Below are 14,968 nucleotides of genomic sequence, written 5' to 3'. Positions count from 1 at the left end.
CGACTTTATTGTTTTAAGCAGTAGACGGGGAAAAAAATGAAATTGAATGGAACAGGATAATCTGGAAATGGTTTAAAAGGGAGAAATTGTCGAAAAGGAGGCGAAGGCGATTGAATGGGCTAAAAATCGGACAGGCTGTCCGGGGAAAAAAAAAGGGGGGGGGTGGTGGAAAAAGGGACAAAAGGGGTGCAACACGAGTACTGCCCAGGGGGTCACCCATCCTAGTACTACTCCCGCCCAAGCACGCTTAACTGCGGAGTTCTGATGGGATCCAGTGCATTAGTGCTGGTATGATCGCACCCGAAGATTAACCGCGACTTTATTGTTTTAAGCAGTAGACGGGGAAAAAAATGAAATTGAATGGAACAGGATAATCTGGAAATGGTTTAAAAGGGAGAAATTGTCGAAAAGGAGGCGAAGGCGATTGAATGGGCTAAAAATCGGACAGGCTGTCCGGGGAAAAAAAAAAAGGGGGGGGGGGTGGTGGAAAAAGGGACAAAAGGGGTGCAACACGAGGACTTCCCAGGGGGTCACCCATCCTAGTACTACTCTCGCCCAAGCACGCTTAACTGCGGAGTTCTGATGGGATCCGGTGCATTAGTGCTGGTATGATCGCACCCGAAGATTAACCGCGACTTTATTGTTTTAAGCAGTAGACGGGGAAAAAAATGAAATTGAATGGAACAGGATAATCTGGAAATGGTTTAAAAGGGAGAAATTGTCGAAAAGGAGGCGAAGGCGATTGAATGGGCTAAAAATCGGACAGGCTGTCCGGGGAAAAAAAAAAAGGGGGGGGTGGTGGAAAAAGGGACAAAAGGGGTGCAACACGAGGACTTCCCAGGGGGTCACCCATCCTAGTACTACTCTCGCCCAAGCACGCTTAACTGCGGAGTTCTGATGGGATCCGGTGCATTAGTGCTGGTATGATCGCACCCGAAGATTAACCGCGACTTTATTGTTTTAAGCAGTAGACGGGGAAAAAAATGAAATTGAATGGAACAGGATAATCTGGAAATGGTTTAAAAGGGAGAAATTGTCGAAAAGGAGGCGAAGGCGATTGAATGGGCTAAAAATCGGACAGGCTGTCCGGGGAAAAAAAAAAAAGGGGGGGGGGGTGGTGGAAAAAGGGACAAAAGGGGTGCAACACGAGGACTTCCCAGGGGGTCACCCATCCTAGTACTACTCTCGCCCAAGCACGCTTAACTGCGGAGTTCTGATGGGATCCGGTGCATTAGTGCTGGTATGATCGCACCCGAAGATTAACCGCGACTTTATTGTTTTAAGCAGTAGACGGGGAAAAAAATGAAATTGAATGGAACAGGATAATCTGGAAATGGTTTAAAAGGGAGAAATTGTCGAAAAGGAGGCGAAGGCGATTGAATGGGCTAAAAATCGGACAGGCTGTCCGGGGAAAAAAAAAAAGGGGGGGGGGTGGTGGAAAAAGGGACAAAAGGGGTGCAACACGAGGACTTCCCAGGGGGTCACCCATCCTAGTACTACTCTCGCCCAAGCACGCTTAACTGCGGAGTTCTGATGGGATCCGGTGCATTAGTGCTGGTATGATCGCACCCGAAGATTAACCGCGACTTTATTGTTTTAAGCAGTAGACGGGGAAAAAAATGAAATTGAATGGAACAGGATAATCTGGAAATGGTTTAAAAGTGAGAAATTGTCGAAAAGGAGGCGAAGGCGATTGAATGGGCTAAAAATCGGACAGGCTGTCCGGGGAAAAAAAAAAGGGGGGGGGGGGTTGTGGAAAAAGGGACAAAAGGGGTGCAACACGAGGACTTCCCAGGGGGTCACCCATCCTAGTACTACTCTCGCCCAAGCACGCTTAACTGCGGAGTTCTGATGGGATCCGGTGCATTAGTGCTGGTATGATCGCACCCGAAGATTAACCGCGACTTTATTGTTTTAAGCAGTAGACGGGGAAAAAAATGAAATTGAATGGAACAGGATAATCTGGAAATGGTTTAAAAGGGAGAAATTGTCGAAAAGGAGGCGAAGGCGATTGAATGGGCTAAAAATCGGACAGGCTGTCCGGGCAAAAAAAAAAAAGGGGGGGGGGTGGTGGAAAAAGGGACAAAAGGGGAGCAACACGAGGACTTCCCAGGGGGTCACCCATCCTAGTACTACTCTCGCCCAAGCACGCTTAACTGCGGAGTTCTGATGGGATCCGGTGCATTAGTGCTGGTATGATCGCACCCGAAGATTAACCGCGACTTTATTGTTTTAAGCAGTAGACGGGGAAAAAAATGAAATTGAATGGAACAGGATAATCTGGAAATGGTTTAAAAGGGATAAATTGTTGAAAAGGAGGCGAAGGCGATTGAATGGGCTAAAAATCGGACAGGCTGTCCGGGGAAAAAAAAAAGGGGGGGGGGGTGGTGGAAAAAGGGACAAAAGGGGTGCAACACGAGGACTTCCCAGGGGGTCACCCATCCTAGTACTACTCTCGCCCAAGCACGCTTAACTGCGGAGTTCTGATGGGATCCGGTGCATTAGTGCTGGTATGATCGCACCCGAAGATTAACCGCGACTTTATTGTTTTAAGCAGTAGACGGGGAAAAAAATGAAATTGAATGGAACAGGATAATCTGGAAATGGTTTAAAAGGGAGAAATTGTCGAAAAGGAGGCGAAGGCGATTGAATGGGCTAAAAATCGGACAGGCTGTCCGGGGAAAAAAAAAAGGGGGGGGGGGGGTGGTGGAAAAAGGGACAAAAGGGGTGCAACACGAGGACTTCCCAGGGGGTCACCCATCCTAGTACTACTCTCGCCCAAGCACGCTTAACTGCGGAGTTCTGATGGGATCCGGTCCATTAGTGCTGGTATGATCGCACCCGAAGATTAACCGCGACTTTATTGTTTTAAGCAGTAGACGGGGAAAAAAACGAAATTGAATGGAACAGGATAATCTGGAAATGGTTTAAAAGGGAGAAATTGTCGAAAAGGAGGCGAAGGCGATTGAATGGGCTAAAAATCGGACAGGCTGTCCGGGGAAAAAAAAAAGGGGGGGGGGTGGAAAAAGGGACAAAAGGGGTGCAACACGAGGACTTCCCAGGGGGTCACCCATCCTAGTACTACTCTCGCCCAAGCACGCTTAACTGCGGAGTTCTGATGGGATCCGGTGCATTAGTGCTGGTATGATCGCACCCGAAGATTAACCGCGACTTTATTGTTTTAAGCAGTAGACGGGGAAAAAAATGAAATTGAATGGAACAGGATAATCTGGAAATGGTTTAAAAGGGAGAAATTGTCGAAAAGGAGGCGAAGGCGATTGAATGGGCTAAAAATCGGACAGGCTGTCCGGGGAAAAAAAAAAGGGGGGGGGGGTGGTGGAAAAAGGGACAAAAGGGGTGCAACACGAGGACTTCCCAGGGGGTCACCCATCCTAGTACTACTCTCACCCAAGCACGCTTAACTGCGGAGTTCTGATGGGATCCGCTGCATTAGTGCTGGTATGATCGCACCCGAAGATTAACCGCGACTTTATTGTTTTAAGCAGTAGACGGGGAAAAAAATGAAATTGAATGGAACAGGATAATCTGGAAATGGTTTAAAAGGGAGAAATTGTCGAAAAGGAGGCGAAGGCGATTGAATGGGCTAAAAATCGGACAGGCTGTCCGGGGAAAAAAAAAAGGGGGGGGGGGTGGTGGAAAAAGGGACAAAAGGGGTGCAACACGAGGACTTCCCAGGGGGTCACCCATCCTAGTACTACTCTCGCCCAAGCATGCTTAACTGCGGAGTTCTGATGGGATCCGGTGCATTAGTGCTGGTATGATCGCACCCGAAGATTAACCGCGACTTTATTGTTTTAAGCAGTAGACGGGGAAAAAAATGAAATTGAATGGAACAGGATAATCTGAAAATGGTTTAAAAGGGAGAAATTGTCGAAAAGGAGGCGAAGGCGATTGAATGGGTTAAAAATCGGACAGGCTGTCCGGGGAAAAAAAAAGGGGGGGGGGTGGTGGAAAAAGGGACAAAAGGGGTGCAACACGAGGACTTCCCAGGGGGTCACCCATCCTAGTACTACTCTCGCCCAAGCACGCTTAACTGCGGAGTTCTGATGGGATCCGGTGCATTAGTGCTGGTATGATCGCACCCGAAGATTAACCGCGACTTTATTGTTTTAAGCAGTAGACGGGGAAAAAAATGAAATTGAATGGAACAGGATAATCTGGAAATGGTTTAAAAGGGAGAAATTGTCGAAAAGGAGGCGAAGGCGATTGAATGGGCTAAAAATCGGTCAGGCTGTCCGGGGAAAAAAAAAAGGCGGGGGGTGGTGGAAAAAGGGACAAAAGGGGTGCAACACGAGGACTTCCCAGGGGGTCACCCATCCTAGTACTACTCTCGCCCAAGCACGCTTAACTGCGGAGTTCTGATGGGATTCGGTGCATTAGTGCTGGTATGATCGCACCCGAAGATTAACCGCGACTTTATTGTTTTAAGCAGTAGACGGGGAAAAAAATGAAATTGAATGGAACAGGATAATCTGGAAATGGTTTAAAAGGGAGAAATTGTCGAAAAGGAGGCGAAGGCGATTGAATGGGCTAAAAATCGGACAGGCTGTCCGGGGAAAAAAAAAAGGGGGGGGTGGTGGAAAAAGGGACAAAAGGGGTGCAACACGAGGACTTCCCAGGGGGTCACCCATCCTAGTACTACTCTCGCCCAAGCACGCTTAACTGCGGAGTTCTGATGGGATCCGGTGCATTAGTGCTGGTATGATCGCACCCGAAGATTAACCGCGACTTTATTGTTTTAAGCAGTAGACGGGGAAAAAAATGAAATTGAATGGAACAGGATAATCTGGAAATGGTTTAAAAGGGAGAAATTGTCGAAAAGGAGGCGAAGGCGATTGAATGGGCTAAAAATCGGACAGGCTGTCCGGGGAAAAAAAAAAAGGGGGGGGGGTGGTGGAAAAAGGGACAAAAGGGGTGCAACACGAGGACTTCCCAGGGGGTCACCCATCCTAGTACTACTCTCGCCCAAGCACGCTTAACTGCGGAGTTCTGATGGGATCCGGTGCATTAGTGCTGGTATGATCGCACCCGAAGATTAACCGCGACTTTATTGTTTTAAGCAGTAGACGGGGAAAAAAATGAAATTGAATGGAACAGGATAATCTGGAAATGGTTTAAAAGGGAGAAATTGTCGAAAAGGAGGCGAAGGCGATTGAATGGGCTAAAAATCGGACAGGCTGTCCGGGGAAAAAAAAAAAGGGGGGGGGGTGGTGGAAAAAGGGACAAAAGGGGTGCAACACGAGGACTTCCCAGGGGGTCACCCATCCTAGTACTACTCTCGCCCAAGCACGCTTAACTGCGGAGTTCTGATGGGATCCGGTGCATTAGTGCTGGTATGATCGCACCCGAAGATTAACCGCGACTTTATTGTTTTAAGCAGTAGACGGGGAAAAAAATGAAATTGAATGGAACAGGATAATCTGGAAATGGTTTAAAAGGGAGAAATTGTCGAAAAGGAGGCGAAGGCGATTGAATGGGCTAAAAATCGGACAGGCTGTCCGGGGAAAAAAAAAAGGGGGGGGGGTGGTGGAAAAAGGGACAAAAGGGGTGCAACACGAGGACTTCCCAGGGGTCACCCATCCTAGTACTACTCTCGCCCAAGCACGCTTAACTGCGGAGTTCTGATGGGATCCGGTGCATTAGTGCTGGTATGATCGCACCCGAAGATTAACCGCGACTTTATTGTTTTAAGCAGTAGACGGGGAAAAAAATGAAATTGAATGGAACAGGATAATCTGGAAATGGTTTAAAAGGGAGAAATTGTCGAAAAGGACGCGAAGGCGATTGAATGGGCTAAAAATCGGACAGGCTGTCCGGGGAAAAAAAAAAGGGGGGGTGGTGGTGGAAAAAGGGACAAAAGGGGTGCAACACGAGGACTTCCCAGGGGGTCACCCATCCTAGTACTACTCTCGCCCAAGCACGCTTAACTGCGGAGTTCTGATGGGATCCAGTGCATTAGTGCTGGTATGATCGCACCCGAAGATTAACCGCGACTTTATTGTTTTAAGCAGTAGACGGGGAAAAAAATGAAATTGAATGGAACAGGATAATCTGGAAATGGTTTAAAAGGGAGAAATTGTCGAAAAGGAGGCGAAGGCGATTGAATGGGCTAAAAATCGGACAGGCTGTCCGGGGAAAAAAAAAAGGGGGGGGGGGTGGTGGAAAAAGGGACAAAAGGGGTGCAACACGAGGACTTCCCAGGGGGTCACCCATCCTAGTACTACTCTCGCCCAAGCACGCTTAACTGCGGAGTTCTGATGGGATCCGGTGTATTAGTGCTGGTATGATCGCACCCGAAGATTAACCGCGACTTTATTGTTTTAAGCAGTAGACGGGGAAAAAAATGAAATTGAATGGAACAGGATAATCTGGAAATGGTTTAAAAGGGAGAAATTGTCGAAAAGGAGGCGAAGGCGATTGAATGGGCTAAAAATCGGACAGGCTGTCCGGGGAAAAAAAAAAGGGGGGGGGGGTGGTGGAAAAAGGGACAAAAGGGGTGCAACACGAGGACTTCCCAGGGGGTCACCCATCCTAGTACTACTCTCGCCCAAGCACGCTTAACTGCGGAGTTCTGATGGGATCCGGTGCATTAGTGCTGGTATGATCGCACCCGAAGATTAACCGCGACTTTATTGTTTTAAGCAGTAGACGGGGAAAAAAATGAAATTGAATGGAACAGGATAATCTGGAAATGGTTTAAAAGGGAGAAATTGTCGAAAAGGAGGCGAAGGCGATTGAATGGGCTAAAAATCGGACAGGCTGTCCGGGGAAAAAAAAAAGGGGGGGGTGGTGGAAAAAGGGACAAAAGGGGTGCAACACGAGGACTTCCCAGGGGGTCACCCATCCTAGTACTACTCTCGCCCAAGCACGCTTAACTGCGGAGTTCTGATGGGATCCGGTGCATTAGTGCTGGTATGATCGCACCCGAAGATTAACCGCGACTTTATTGTTTTAAGCAATATACGGGGAAAAAAATGAAATTGAATGGAACAGGATAATCTGGAAATGGTTTAAAAGGAAGAAATTGTCGAAAAGGAGGCGAAGGCGATTGAATGGGCTAAAAATCGGACAGGCTGTCCGGGGAAAAAAAAAAGGGGGGGTGGTGGAAAAAGGAACAAAAGGGGTGCAACACGAGGACTTCCCAGGGGGTCACCCATCCTAGTACTACTCTCGCCCAAGCACGCTTAACTGCGGAGTTCTGATGGGATCCGGTGCATTAGTGCTGGTATGATCGCACCCGAAGATTAACCGCGACTTTATTGTTTTAAGCAGTAGACGGGGAAAAAAATGAAATTGAATGGAACAGGATAATCTGGAAATGGTTTAAAAGGGAGAAATTGTCGAAAAGGAGGCGAAGGCGATTGAATGGGCTAAAAATCGGACAGGCTGTCCGGGGAAAAAAAAAAGGGGGGGGGGGGTGGTGGAAAAAGGGACAAAAGGGGTGCAACACGAGGACTTCCCACGGGGTCACCCATCCTAGTACTACTCTCGCCCAAGCACGCTTAACTGCGGAGTTCTGATGGGATCCGGTGCATTAGTGCTGGTATGATCGCACCCGAAGATTAACCGCGACTTTATTGTTTTAAGCAGTAGACGGGGAAAAAAATGAAATTGAATGGAACAGGATAATCTGGAAATGGTTTAAAAGGGAGAAATTGTCGAAAAGGAGGCGAAGGCGATTGAATGGGCTAAAAATCGGACAGGCTGTCCGGGGAAAAAAAAAAGGGGGGGTGGTGGTGGAAAAAGGGACAAAAGGGGTGCAACACGAGAACTTCCCAGGGGGTCACCCATCCTAGTACTACTCTCGCCCAAGCACGCTTAACTGCGGAGTTCTGATGGGATCCGGTGCATTAGTGCTGGTATGATCGCACCCGAAGATTAACCGCGACTTTATTGTTTTAAGCAGTAGACGGGGAAAAAAATGAAATTGAATGGAACAGGATAATCTGGAAATGGTTTAAAAGGGAGTAATTGTCGAAAAGGAGGCGAAGACGATTGAATGGGCTAAAAATCGGAAAGGCTGTCCGGGGAAAAAAAAAAGGGGGGGGGTGGTGGAAAAAGGGACAAAAGGGGTGCAACACGAGGACTTCCCAGGGGGTCACCCATCCTAGTACTACTCTCGCCCAAGCACGCTTAACAGCGGAGTTCTGATGGGATCCGGTGCATTAGTGCTGGTATGATCGCACCCGAAGATTAACCGCGACTTTATTGTTTTAAGCAGTAGACGGGGAAAAAAATGAAATTGAATGGAACAGGATAATCTGGAAATGGTTTAAAAGGGAGAAATTGTCGAAAAGGAGGCGAAGGCGATTGAATGGGCTAAAAATCGGACAGGCTGTCCGGGGAAAAAAAAAAGGGGGGGGGGGTGGTGGAAAAAGGGACAAAAGGGGTGCAACACGAGGACTTCCCAGGGGGTCACCCATCCTAGTACTACTCTCGCCCAAGCACGCTTAACTGCGGAGTTCTGATGGGATCCGGTGCATTAGTGCTGGTATGATCGCACCCGAAGATTAACCGCGACTTTATTGTTTTAAGCAGTAGACGGGGAAAAAAATGAAATTGAATGGAACAGGATAATCTGGAAATGGTTTAAAAGGGAGAAATTGTCGAAAAGGAGGCGAAGGCGATTGAATGGGCTAAAAATCGGTCAGGCTGTCCGGGGAAAAAAAAAAGGGGGGGGGGGTGGTGGAAAAAGGGACAAAAGGGGTGCAACACGAGGACTTCCCAGGGGGTCACCCATCCTAGTACTACTCTCGCCCAAGCACGCTTAACTGCGGAGTTCTGATGGGATTCGGTGCATTAGTGCTGGTATGATCGCACCCGAAGATTAACCGCGACTTTATTGTTTTAAGCAGTAGACGGGGAAAAAAATGAAATTGAATGGAACAGGATAATCTGGAAATGGTTTAAAAGGGAGAAATTGTCGAAAAGGAGGCGAAGGCGATTGAATGGGCTAAAAATCGGACAGGCTGTCCGGGGAAAAAAAAAAGGGGGGGGTGGTGGAAAAAGGGACAAAAGGGGTGCAACACGAAGACTTCCCAGGGGGTCACCCATCCTAGTACTACTCTCGCCCAAGCACGCTTAACTGCGGAGTTCTGATGGGATCCGGTGCATTAGTGCTGGTATGATCGCACCCGAAGATTAACCGCGACTTTATTGTTTTAAGCAGTAGACGGGGAAAAAAATGAAATTGAATGGAACAGGATAATCTGGAAATGGTTTAAAAGGGAGAAATTGTCGAAAAGGAGGCGAAGGCGATTGAATGGGCTAAAAATCGGACAGGCTGTCCGGGGAAAAAAAAAAAGGGGGGGGGGTGGTGGAAAAAGGGACAAAAGGGGTGCAACACGAGGACTTCCCAGGGGGTCACCCATCCTAGTACTACTCTCGCCCAAGCACGCTTAACTGCGGAGTTCTGATGGGATCCGGTGCATTAGTGCTGGTATGATCGCACCCGAAGATTAACCGCGACTTTATTGTTTTAAGCAGTAGACGGGGAAAAAAATGAAATTGAATGGAACAGGATAATCTGGAAATGGTTTAAAAGGGAGAAATTGTCGAAAAGGAGGCGAAGGCGATTGAATGGGCTAAAAATCGGACAGGCTGTCCGGGGAAAAAAAAAAGGGGGGGGGTGGTGGAAAAAGGGACAAAAGGGGTGCAACACGAGGACTTCCCAGGGGGTCACCCATCCTAGTACTACTCTCGCCCAAGCACGCTTAACTGCGGAGTTCTGATGGGATCCGGTGCATTAGTGCTGGTATGATCGCACCCGAAGATTAACCGCGACTTTATTGTTTTAAGCCGTAGACGGGGAAAAAAATGAAATTGAATGGAACAGGATAATCTGGAAATGGTTTAAAAGGGAGAAATTGTCGAAAAGGAGGCGAAGGCGATTGAATGGGCTAAAAATCGGACAGGCTGTCCGGGGAAAAAAAAAAGGGGGGGGGGGGTGGTGGAAAAAGGGACAAAAGGGGTGCAACACGAGGACTTCCCAGGGGGTCACCCATCCTAGTACTACTCTCGCCCAAGCACGCTTAACTGCGGAGTTCTGATGGGATCCGGTGCATTAGTGCTGGTATGATCGCACCCGAAGATTAACCGCGACTTTATTGTTTTAAGCAGTAGACGGGGAAAAAAATGAAATTGAATGGAACAGGATAATCTGGAAATGGTTTAAAAGGGAGAAATTGTCGAAAAGGAGGCGAAGGCGATTGAATGGGCTAAAAATCGGACAGGCTGTCCGGGGAAAAAAAAAAGGGGGGGGGGGGGTGGAAAAAGGGACAAAAGGGGTGCAACACGAGGACTTCCCAGGGGGTCACCCATCCTAGTACTACTCTCGCCCAAGCACGCTTAACTGCGGAGTTCTGATGGGATCCGGTGCATTAGTGCTGGTATGATCGCACCCGAAGATTAACCGCGACTTTATTGTTTTAAGCAGTAGACGGGGAAAAAAATGAAATTGAATGGAACAGGATAATCTGGAAATGGTTTAAAAGGGAGAAATTGTCGAAAAGGAGGCGAAGGCGATTGAATGGGCTAAAAATCGGACAGGCTGTCCGGGGAAAAAAAAAAGGGGGGGGGGGTGGTGGAAAAAGGGACAAAAGGGGTGCAACAAGAGGACTTCCCAGGGGGTCACCCATCCTAGTACTACTCTCGCCCAAGCACGCTTAACTGCGGAGTTCTGATGGGATCCGGTGCATTAGTGCTGGTATGATCGCACCCGAAGATTAACCGCGACTTTATTGTTTTAAGCAGTAGACGGGGAAAAAAATGAAATTGAATGGAACAGGATAATCTGGAAATGGTTTAAAAGGGAGAAATTGTCGAAAAGGAGGCGAAGGCGATTGAATGGGCTAAAAATCGGTCAGGCTGTCCGGGGAAAAAAAAAAGGGGGGGGGGGTGGTGCAAAAAGGGACAAAAGGGGTGCAACACGAGGACTTCCCAGGGGGTCACCCATCCTAGTACTACTCTCGCCCAAGCACGCTTAACTGCGGAGTTCTGATGGGATTCGGTGCATTAGTGCTGGTATGATCGCACCCGAAGATTAACCGCGACTTTATTGTTTTAAGCAGTAGACGGGGAAAAAAATGAAATTGAATGGAACAGGATAATCTGGAAATGGTTTAAAAGGGAGAAATTGTCGAAAAGGAGGCGAAGGCGATTGAATGGGCTAAAAATCGGACAGGCTGTCCGGGGAAAAAAAAAAGGGGGGGGTGGTGGAAAAAGGGACAAAAGGGGTGCAACACGAGGACTTCCCAGGGGGTCACCCATCCTAGTACTACTCTCGCCCAAGCACGCTTAACTGCGGAGTTCTGATGGGATCCGGTGCATTAGTGCTGGTATGATCGCACCCGAAGATTAACCGCGACTTTATTGTTTTAAGCAGTAGACGGGGAAAAAATGAAATTGAATGGAACAGGATAATCTGGAAATGGTTTAAAAGGGAGAAATTGTCGAAAAGGAGGCGAAGGCGATTGAATGGGCTAAAAATCGGACAGGCTGTCCGGGGAAAAAAAAAAAAGGGGGGGGGGGGTGGTGGAAAAAGGGACAAAAGGGGTGCAACACGAGGACTTCCCAGGGGGTCACCCATCCTAGTACTACTCTCGCCCAAGCACGCTTAGCTGCGGAGTTCTGATGGGATCCGGTGCATTAGTGCTGGTATGATCGCACCCGAAGATTAACCGCGACTTTATTGTTTTAAGCAGTAGACGGGGAAAAAAATGAAATTGAATGGAACAGGATAATCTGGAAATGGTTTAAAAGGGAGAAATTGTCGAAAAGGAGGCGAAGGCGATTGAATGGGCTAAAAATCGGACAGGCTGTCCGGGGAAAAAAAAGAGAGGGGGGGGTGGTGGAAAAAGGGACAAAAGGGGTGCAACACGAGGACTTCCCAGGGGGTCACCCATCCTAGTACTACTCTCGCCCAAGCACGCTTAACTGCGGAGTTCTGATGGGATCCGGTGCATTAGTGCTGGTATGATCGCACCCGAAGATTAACCGCGACTTTATTGTTTTAAGCAGTAGACGGGGAAAAAAATGAAATTGAATGGAACAGGATAATCTGGAAATGGTTTAAAAGGGAGAAATTGTCGAAAAGGAGGCGAAGGCGATTGAATGGGCTAAAAATCGGACAGGCTGTCCGGGGAAAAAAAAAAGGGGGGGGGGTGGTGGAAAGACGGACAAAAGGGGTGCAACACGAGGACTTCCCAGGGGGTCACCCATCCTAGTACTACTCTCGCCCAAGCACGCTTAACTGCGGAGTTCTGATGGGATCCGGTGCATTTGTGCTGGTATGATCGCACCCGAAGATTAACCGCGACTTTATTGTTTTAAGCAGTAGACGGGGAAAAAAATGAAATTGAATGGAACAGGATAATCTGGAAATGGTTTAAAAGGGAGAAATTGTCGAAAAGGAGGCGAAGGCGATTGAATGGGCTAAAAATCGGACAGGCTGTCCGGGGAAAAAAAAAGGGGGGGGGTGTGGTGGAAAAAGGGACAAAAGGGGTGCAACACGAGGACTTCCCATTGGGTCACCCATCCTAGTACTACTCTCGCCCAAGCACGCTTAACTGCGGAGTTCTGATGGGATCCGGTGCATTAGTGCTGGTATGATCGCACCCGAAGATTAACCGCGACTTTATTGTTTTAAGCAGTAGACGGGGAAAAAAATGAAATTGAATGGAACAGGATAATCTAGAAATGGTTTAAAAGGGAGAAATTGTCGAAAAGGAGGCGAAGGCGATTGAATGGGCTAAAAATCGGACAGGCTGTCCGGGGAAAAAAAAAAGGGGGGGGGGTGGTGGAAAAAGGGACAAAAGGGGTGCAACACGAGGACTTCCCAGGGGGTCACCCATCCTACTACGACTCTCGCCCAAGCACGCTTAACTGCGGAGTTCTGATGGGATCCGGTGCATTACTGCTGGTATGATCGCACCCGAAGATTAACCGCGACTTTATTGTTTTAAGCAGTAGACGGGGAAAAAAATGAAATTGAATGGAACAGGATAATCTGGAAATGGTTTAAAAGGGAGAAATTGTCGAAAAGGAGGCGAAGGCGATTGAATGGGCTAAAAATCGGACAGGCTGTCCGGGGAAAAAAAAAAGGGGGGGGGGGTGGTGGAAAAAGGGACAAAAGGGGTGCAACACGAGGACTTCCCAGGGGGTCACCCATCCTAGTACTACTCTCGCCCAAGCACGCTTAACTGCGGAGTTCTGATGGGATCCGGTGCATTAGTGCTGGTATGATCGCACCCGAAGATTAACCGCGACTTTATTGTTTTAAGCAGTAGACGGGGAAAAAAATGAAATTGAATGGAACAGGATAATCTGGAAATGGTTTAAAAGGGAGAAATTGTCGAAAAGGAGGCGAAGGCGATTGAATGGGCTAAAAATCGGACAGGCTGTCCGGGGAAAAAAAAAGGGGGGGGGGGTGGTGGAAAAAGGGACAAAAGGGGTGCAACACGAGGACTTCCCAGGGGGTCACCCATCCTAGTACTACTCTCGCCCAAGCACGCTTAACTGCGGAGTTCTGATGGGATCCGGTGCATTAGTGCTGGTATGATCGCACCCGAAGATTAACCGCGACTTTATTGTTTTAAGCAGTAGACGGGGAAAAAAATGAAATTGAATGGAACAGGATAATCTGGAAATGGTTTAAAAGGGAGAAATTGTCGAAAAGGAGGCGAAGGCGATTGAATGGGCTAAAAATCGGACAGGCTGTCCGGGGAAAAAAAAAGGGGGGGGGGGTGGTGGAAAAAGGGACAAAAGGGGTGCAACACGAGGACTTCCCAGGGGGTCACCCATCCTAGTACTACTCTCGCCCAAGCACGCTTAACTACGGAGTTCTGATGGGATCCGGTGCATTAGTGCTGGTATGATCGCACCCGAAGATTAACCGCGACTTTATTGTTTTAAGCAGTAGACGGGGAAAAAAATGAAATTGAATGGAACAGGATAATCTGGAAATGGTTTAAAAGGGAGAAATTGTCGAAAAGGAGGCGAAGGCGATTGAATGGGCTAAAAATCGGACAGGCTGTCCGGGGAAAAAAAAAAGGGGGGGGGGGGTGGTGGAAAAAGGGACAAAAGGGGTGCCACACGAGGACTTCCCAGGGGGTCACCCATCCTAGTACTACTCTCGCCCAAGCACGCTTAACTGCGGAGTTCTGATGGTATCCGGTGCATTAGTGCTGGTATGATCGCACCCGAAGATTAACCGCGACTTTATTGTTTTAAGCAGTAGACGGGGAAAAAAATGAAATTGAATGGAACAGGATAATCTGGAAATGGTTTAAAAGGGAGAAATTGTCGAAAAGGAGGCGAAGGCGATTGAATGGGCTAAAAATCGGACAGGCTGTCCGGGGAAAAAAAAAAGGGGGGGGGGGGGTGGTAGAAAAAGGGACAAAAGGGGTGCAACACGAGGACTTCCCATTGGGTCACCCATCCTAGTACTACTCTCGCCCAAGCACGCTTAACTGCGGAGTTCTGATGGGATCCGGTGCATTAGTGCTGGTATGATCGCACCCGAAGATTAACCGCGACTTTATTGTTTTAAGCAGTAGACGGGGAAAAAAATGAAATTGAATGGAACAGGATAATCTAGAAATGGTTTAAAAGGGAGAAATTGTCGAAAAGGAGGCGAAGGCGATTGAATGGGCTAAAAATCGGACAGGCTGTCCGGGGAAAAAAAAAGGGGGGGGGGGTGGTGGAAAAAGGGACAAAAGGGGTGCAACACGAGGACTTCCCAGGGGGTCACCCATCCTACTACTACTCTCGCCCAAGCACGCTTAACTGCGGAGTTCTGATGGGATCCGGTGCATTAGTGCTGGTATGATCGCACCCGAAGATTAACCGCGACTTTATTGTTTTAAGCAGTAGACGGGGAAAAAAATGAAATTGAATGGAACAGGATAATCTGGAAATGGTTTAAAAGGGAGAAATTGTCGAAAAGGAG

The 14,968-nt window shown here is 48.2% G+C and overlaps 47 non-coding genes across 47 annotated transcripts; all 47 read right to left on the bottom strand.

The window, feature by feature from the left end:
* Positions 1-183: 183 nt before the first annotated feature.
* LOC145810794 (5S ribosomal RNA) lies at positions 184-302 on the bottom strand. The gene has a single exon (XR_014354349.1). It is a non-coding gene; the product is annotated as a 5S ribosomal RNA (ribosomal RNA).
* Positions 303-501: 199 nt separating this feature from the next.
* LOC145808349 (5S ribosomal RNA) lies at positions 502-620 on the bottom strand. Its single transcript, XR_014351812.1, has one exon. It is a non-coding gene; the product is annotated as a 5S ribosomal RNA (ribosomal RNA).
* A 196-nt stretch (positions 621-816) lies between these two features.
* Positions 817-935, bottom strand: LOC145808348 (5S ribosomal RNA). The gene has a single exon (XR_014351811.1). It is a non-coding gene; the product is annotated as a 5S ribosomal RNA (ribosomal RNA).
* Positions 936-1,135: 200 nt separating this feature from the next.
* LOC145808347 (5S ribosomal RNA) lies at positions 1,136-1,254 on the bottom strand. The gene has a single exon (XR_014351810.1). It is a non-coding gene; the product is annotated as a 5S ribosomal RNA (ribosomal RNA).
* Positions 1,255-1,452: 198 nt separating this feature from the next.
* On the bottom strand, positions 1,453-1,571 carry LOC145808346 (5S ribosomal RNA). Its single transcript, XR_014351809.1, has one exon. It is a non-coding gene; the product is annotated as a 5S ribosomal RNA (ribosomal RNA).
* Positions 1,572-1,770: 199 nt separating this feature from the next.
* On the bottom strand, positions 1,771-1,889 carry LOC145808345 (5S ribosomal RNA). The gene has a single exon (XR_014351808.1). It is a non-coding gene; the product is annotated as a 5S ribosomal RNA (ribosomal RNA).
* A 199-nt stretch (positions 1,890-2,088) lies between these two features.
* Positions 2,089-2,207, bottom strand: LOC145809470 (5S ribosomal RNA). Its single transcript, XR_014353025.1, has one exon. It is a non-coding gene; the product is annotated as a 5S ribosomal RNA (ribosomal RNA).
* A 198-nt stretch (positions 2,208-2,405) lies between these two features.
* Positions 2,406-2,524, bottom strand: LOC145808344 (5S ribosomal RNA). The gene has a single exon (XR_014351807.1). It is a non-coding gene; the product is annotated as a 5S ribosomal RNA (ribosomal RNA).
* Positions 2,525-2,724: 200 nt separating this feature from the next.
* On the bottom strand, positions 2,725-2,843 carry LOC145810106 (5S ribosomal RNA). Its single transcript, XR_014353672.1, has one exon. It is a non-coding gene; the product is annotated as a 5S ribosomal RNA (ribosomal RNA).
* A 194-nt stretch (positions 2,844-3,037) lies between these two features.
* On the bottom strand, positions 3,038-3,156 carry LOC145808343 (5S ribosomal RNA). The gene has a single exon (XR_014351806.1). It is a non-coding gene; the product is annotated as a 5S ribosomal RNA (ribosomal RNA).
* A 198-nt stretch (positions 3,157-3,354) lies between these two features.
* Positions 3,355-3,473, bottom strand: LOC145810650 (5S ribosomal RNA). The gene has a single exon (XR_014354210.1). It is a non-coding gene; the product is annotated as a 5S ribosomal RNA (ribosomal RNA).
* A 198-nt stretch (positions 3,474-3,671) lies between these two features.
* LOC145809732 (5S ribosomal RNA) lies at positions 3,672-3,790 on the bottom strand. The gene has a single exon (XR_014353294.1). It is a non-coding gene; the product is annotated as a 5S ribosomal RNA (ribosomal RNA).
* Positions 3,791-3,986: 196 nt separating this feature from the next.
* On the bottom strand, positions 3,987-4,105 carry LOC145808342 (5S ribosomal RNA). Its single transcript, XR_014351805.1, has one exon. It is a non-coding gene; the product is annotated as a 5S ribosomal RNA (ribosomal RNA).
* A 196-nt stretch (positions 4,106-4,301) lies between these two features.
* Positions 4,302-4,420, bottom strand: LOC145810087 (5S ribosomal RNA). The gene has a single exon (XR_014353653.1). It is a non-coding gene; the product is annotated as a 5S ribosomal RNA (ribosomal RNA).
* Positions 4,421-4,615: 195 nt separating this feature from the next.
* Positions 4,616-4,734, bottom strand: LOC145808341 (5S ribosomal RNA). The gene has a single exon (XR_014351804.1). It is a non-coding gene; the product is annotated as a 5S ribosomal RNA (ribosomal RNA).
* Positions 4,735-4,932: 198 nt separating this feature from the next.
* LOC145808339 (5S ribosomal RNA) lies at positions 4,933-5,051 on the bottom strand. Its single transcript, XR_014351802.1, has one exon. It is a non-coding gene; the product is annotated as a 5S ribosomal RNA (ribosomal RNA).
* Positions 5,052-5,249: 198 nt separating this feature from the next.
* Positions 5,250-5,368, bottom strand: LOC145808338 (5S ribosomal RNA). The gene has a single exon (XR_014351801.1). It is a non-coding gene; the product is annotated as a 5S ribosomal RNA (ribosomal RNA).
* Positions 5,369-5,565: 197 nt separating this feature from the next.
* LOC145810012 (5S ribosomal RNA) lies at positions 5,566-5,683 on the bottom strand. Its single transcript, XR_014353579.1, has one exon. It is a non-coding gene; the product is annotated as a 5S ribosomal RNA (ribosomal RNA).
* Positions 5,684-5,880: 197 nt separating this feature from the next.
* On the bottom strand, positions 5,881-5,999 carry LOC145809281 (5S ribosomal RNA). The gene has a single exon (XR_014352797.1). It is a non-coding gene; the product is annotated as a 5S ribosomal RNA (ribosomal RNA).
* Positions 6,000-6,197: 198 nt separating this feature from the next.
* LOC145808947 (5S ribosomal RNA) lies at positions 6,198-6,316 on the bottom strand. Its single transcript, XR_014352436.1, has one exon. It is a non-coding gene; the product is annotated as a 5S ribosomal RNA (ribosomal RNA).
* Positions 6,317-6,514: 198 nt separating this feature from the next.
* LOC145808337 (5S ribosomal RNA) lies at positions 6,515-6,633 on the bottom strand. The gene has a single exon (XR_014351800.1). It is a non-coding gene; the product is annotated as a 5S ribosomal RNA (ribosomal RNA).
* Positions 6,634-6,828: 195 nt separating this feature from the next.
* LOC145808336 (5S ribosomal RNA) lies at positions 6,829-6,947 on the bottom strand. The gene has a single exon (XR_014351799.1). It is a non-coding gene; the product is annotated as a 5S ribosomal RNA (ribosomal RNA).
* Positions 6,948-7,141: 194 nt separating this feature from the next.
* Positions 7,142-7,260, bottom strand: LOC145808335 (5S ribosomal RNA). The gene has a single exon (XR_014351798.1). It is a non-coding gene; the product is annotated as a 5S ribosomal RNA (ribosomal RNA).
* A 199-nt stretch (positions 7,261-7,459) lies between these two features.
* LOC145809036 (5S ribosomal RNA) lies at positions 7,460-7,578 on the bottom strand. Its single transcript, XR_014352530.1, has one exon. It is a non-coding gene; the product is annotated as a 5S ribosomal RNA (ribosomal RNA).
* A 197-nt stretch (positions 7,579-7,775) lies between these two features.
* On the bottom strand, positions 7,776-7,894 carry LOC145808290 (5S ribosomal RNA). The gene has a single exon (XR_014351753.1). It is a non-coding gene; the product is annotated as a 5S ribosomal RNA (ribosomal RNA).
* A 196-nt stretch (positions 7,895-8,090) lies between these two features.
* LOC145809649 (5S ribosomal RNA) lies at positions 8,091-8,209 on the bottom strand. Its single transcript, XR_014353210.1, has one exon. It is a non-coding gene; the product is annotated as a 5S ribosomal RNA (ribosomal RNA).
* A 198-nt stretch (positions 8,210-8,407) lies between these two features.
* LOC145808334 (5S ribosomal RNA) lies at positions 8,408-8,526 on the bottom strand. Its single transcript, XR_014351797.1, has one exon. It is a non-coding gene; the product is annotated as a 5S ribosomal RNA (ribosomal RNA).
* Positions 8,527-8,724: 198 nt separating this feature from the next.
* LOC145810085 (5S ribosomal RNA) lies at positions 8,725-8,843 on the bottom strand. Its single transcript, XR_014353651.1, has one exon. It is a non-coding gene; the product is annotated as a 5S ribosomal RNA (ribosomal RNA).
* A 195-nt stretch (positions 8,844-9,038) lies between these two features.
* LOC145809454 (5S ribosomal RNA) lies at positions 9,039-9,157 on the bottom strand. The gene has a single exon (XR_014353006.1). It is a non-coding gene; the product is annotated as a 5S ribosomal RNA (ribosomal RNA).
* A 198-nt stretch (positions 9,158-9,355) lies between these two features.
* Positions 9,356-9,474, bottom strand: LOC145808333 (5S ribosomal RNA). Its single transcript, XR_014351796.1, has one exon. It is a non-coding gene; the product is annotated as a 5S ribosomal RNA (ribosomal RNA).
* A 196-nt stretch (positions 9,475-9,670) lies between these two features.
* Positions 9,671-9,789, bottom strand: LOC145808332 (5S ribosomal RNA). Its single transcript, XR_014351795.1, has one exon. It is a non-coding gene; the product is annotated as a 5S ribosomal RNA (ribosomal RNA).
* A 199-nt stretch (positions 9,790-9,988) lies between these two features.
* On the bottom strand, positions 9,989-10,107 carry LOC145808331 (5S ribosomal RNA). The gene has a single exon (XR_014351794.1). It is a non-coding gene; the product is annotated as a 5S ribosomal RNA (ribosomal RNA).
* Positions 10,108-10,304: 197 nt separating this feature from the next.
* On the bottom strand, positions 10,305-10,423 carry LOC145808330 (5S ribosomal RNA). The gene has a single exon (XR_014351793.1). It is a non-coding gene; the product is annotated as a 5S ribosomal RNA (ribosomal RNA).
* A 198-nt stretch (positions 10,424-10,621) lies between these two features.
* On the bottom strand, positions 10,622-10,740 carry LOC145810220 (5S ribosomal RNA). Its single transcript, XR_014353795.1, has one exon. It is a non-coding gene; the product is annotated as a 5S ribosomal RNA (ribosomal RNA).
* A 198-nt stretch (positions 10,741-10,938) lies between these two features.
* On the bottom strand, positions 10,939-11,057 carry LOC145810084 (5S ribosomal RNA). Its single transcript, XR_014353650.1, has one exon. It is a non-coding gene; the product is annotated as a 5S ribosomal RNA (ribosomal RNA).
* A 195-nt stretch (positions 11,058-11,252) lies between these two features.
* Positions 11,253-11,371, bottom strand: LOC145808328 (5S ribosomal RNA). The gene has a single exon (XR_014351791.1). It is a non-coding gene; the product is annotated as a 5S ribosomal RNA (ribosomal RNA).
* Positions 11,372-11,571: 200 nt separating this feature from the next.
* On the bottom strand, positions 11,572-11,690 carry LOC145809076 (5S ribosomal RNA). Its single transcript, XR_014352570.1, has one exon. It is a non-coding gene; the product is annotated as a 5S ribosomal RNA (ribosomal RNA).
* Positions 11,691-11,887: 197 nt separating this feature from the next.
* Positions 11,888-12,006, bottom strand: LOC145808327 (5S ribosomal RNA). The gene has a single exon (XR_014351790.1). It is a non-coding gene; the product is annotated as a 5S ribosomal RNA (ribosomal RNA).
* Positions 12,007-12,203: 197 nt separating this feature from the next.
* On the bottom strand, positions 12,204-12,322 carry LOC145809144 (5S ribosomal RNA). The gene has a single exon (XR_014352638.1). It is a non-coding gene; the product is annotated as a 5S ribosomal RNA (ribosomal RNA).
* Positions 12,323-12,519: 197 nt separating this feature from the next.
* On the bottom strand, positions 12,520-12,638 carry LOC145809532 (5S ribosomal RNA). The gene has a single exon (XR_014353093.1). It is a non-coding gene; the product is annotated as a 5S ribosomal RNA (ribosomal RNA).
* A 197-nt stretch (positions 12,639-12,835) lies between these two features.
* On the bottom strand, positions 12,836-12,954 carry LOC145811115 (5S ribosomal RNA). Its single transcript, XR_014354667.1, has one exon. It is a non-coding gene; the product is annotated as a 5S ribosomal RNA (ribosomal RNA).
* A 198-nt stretch (positions 12,955-13,152) lies between these two features.
* On the bottom strand, positions 13,153-13,271 carry LOC145808326 (5S ribosomal RNA). Its single transcript, XR_014351789.1, has one exon. It is a non-coding gene; the product is annotated as a 5S ribosomal RNA (ribosomal RNA).
* A 197-nt stretch (positions 13,272-13,468) lies between these two features.
* On the bottom strand, positions 13,469-13,587 carry LOC145808325 (5S ribosomal RNA). Its single transcript, XR_014351788.1, has one exon. It is a non-coding gene; the product is annotated as a 5S ribosomal RNA (ribosomal RNA).
* A 197-nt stretch (positions 13,588-13,784) lies between these two features.
* On the bottom strand, positions 13,785-13,903 carry LOC145808944 (5S ribosomal RNA). Its single transcript, XR_014352433.1, has one exon. It is a non-coding gene; the product is annotated as a 5S ribosomal RNA (ribosomal RNA).
* A 199-nt stretch (positions 13,904-14,102) lies between these two features.
* LOC145811046 (5S ribosomal RNA) lies at positions 14,103-14,221 on the bottom strand. Its single transcript, XR_014354596.1, has one exon. It is a non-coding gene; the product is annotated as a 5S ribosomal RNA (ribosomal RNA).
* A 200-nt stretch (positions 14,222-14,421) lies between these two features.
* On the bottom strand, positions 14,422-14,540 carry LOC145809531 (5S ribosomal RNA). The gene has a single exon (XR_014353092.1). It is a non-coding gene; the product is annotated as a 5S ribosomal RNA (ribosomal RNA).
* A 197-nt stretch (positions 14,541-14,737) lies between these two features.
* LOC145809550 (5S ribosomal RNA) lies at positions 14,738-14,856 on the bottom strand. Its single transcript, XR_014353111.1, has one exon. It is a non-coding gene; the product is annotated as a 5S ribosomal RNA (ribosomal RNA).
* Positions 14,857-14,968: the final 112 nt, after the last annotated feature.

The sequence above is a fragment of the Camellia sinensis genome, chromosome 14 (assembly GCF_055761805.1).
Source record: "Camellia sinensis isolate YWXY chromosome 14, ASM5576180v1, whole genome shotgun sequence".
Taxonomy (NCBI): Eukaryota; Viridiplantae; Streptophyta; class Magnoliopsida; order Ericales; family Theaceae; genus Camellia; species Camellia sinensis.
Note: the sequence above shows the minus strand (reverse complement) of the source record. Positions and strands in the feature narration are given on the sequence as shown.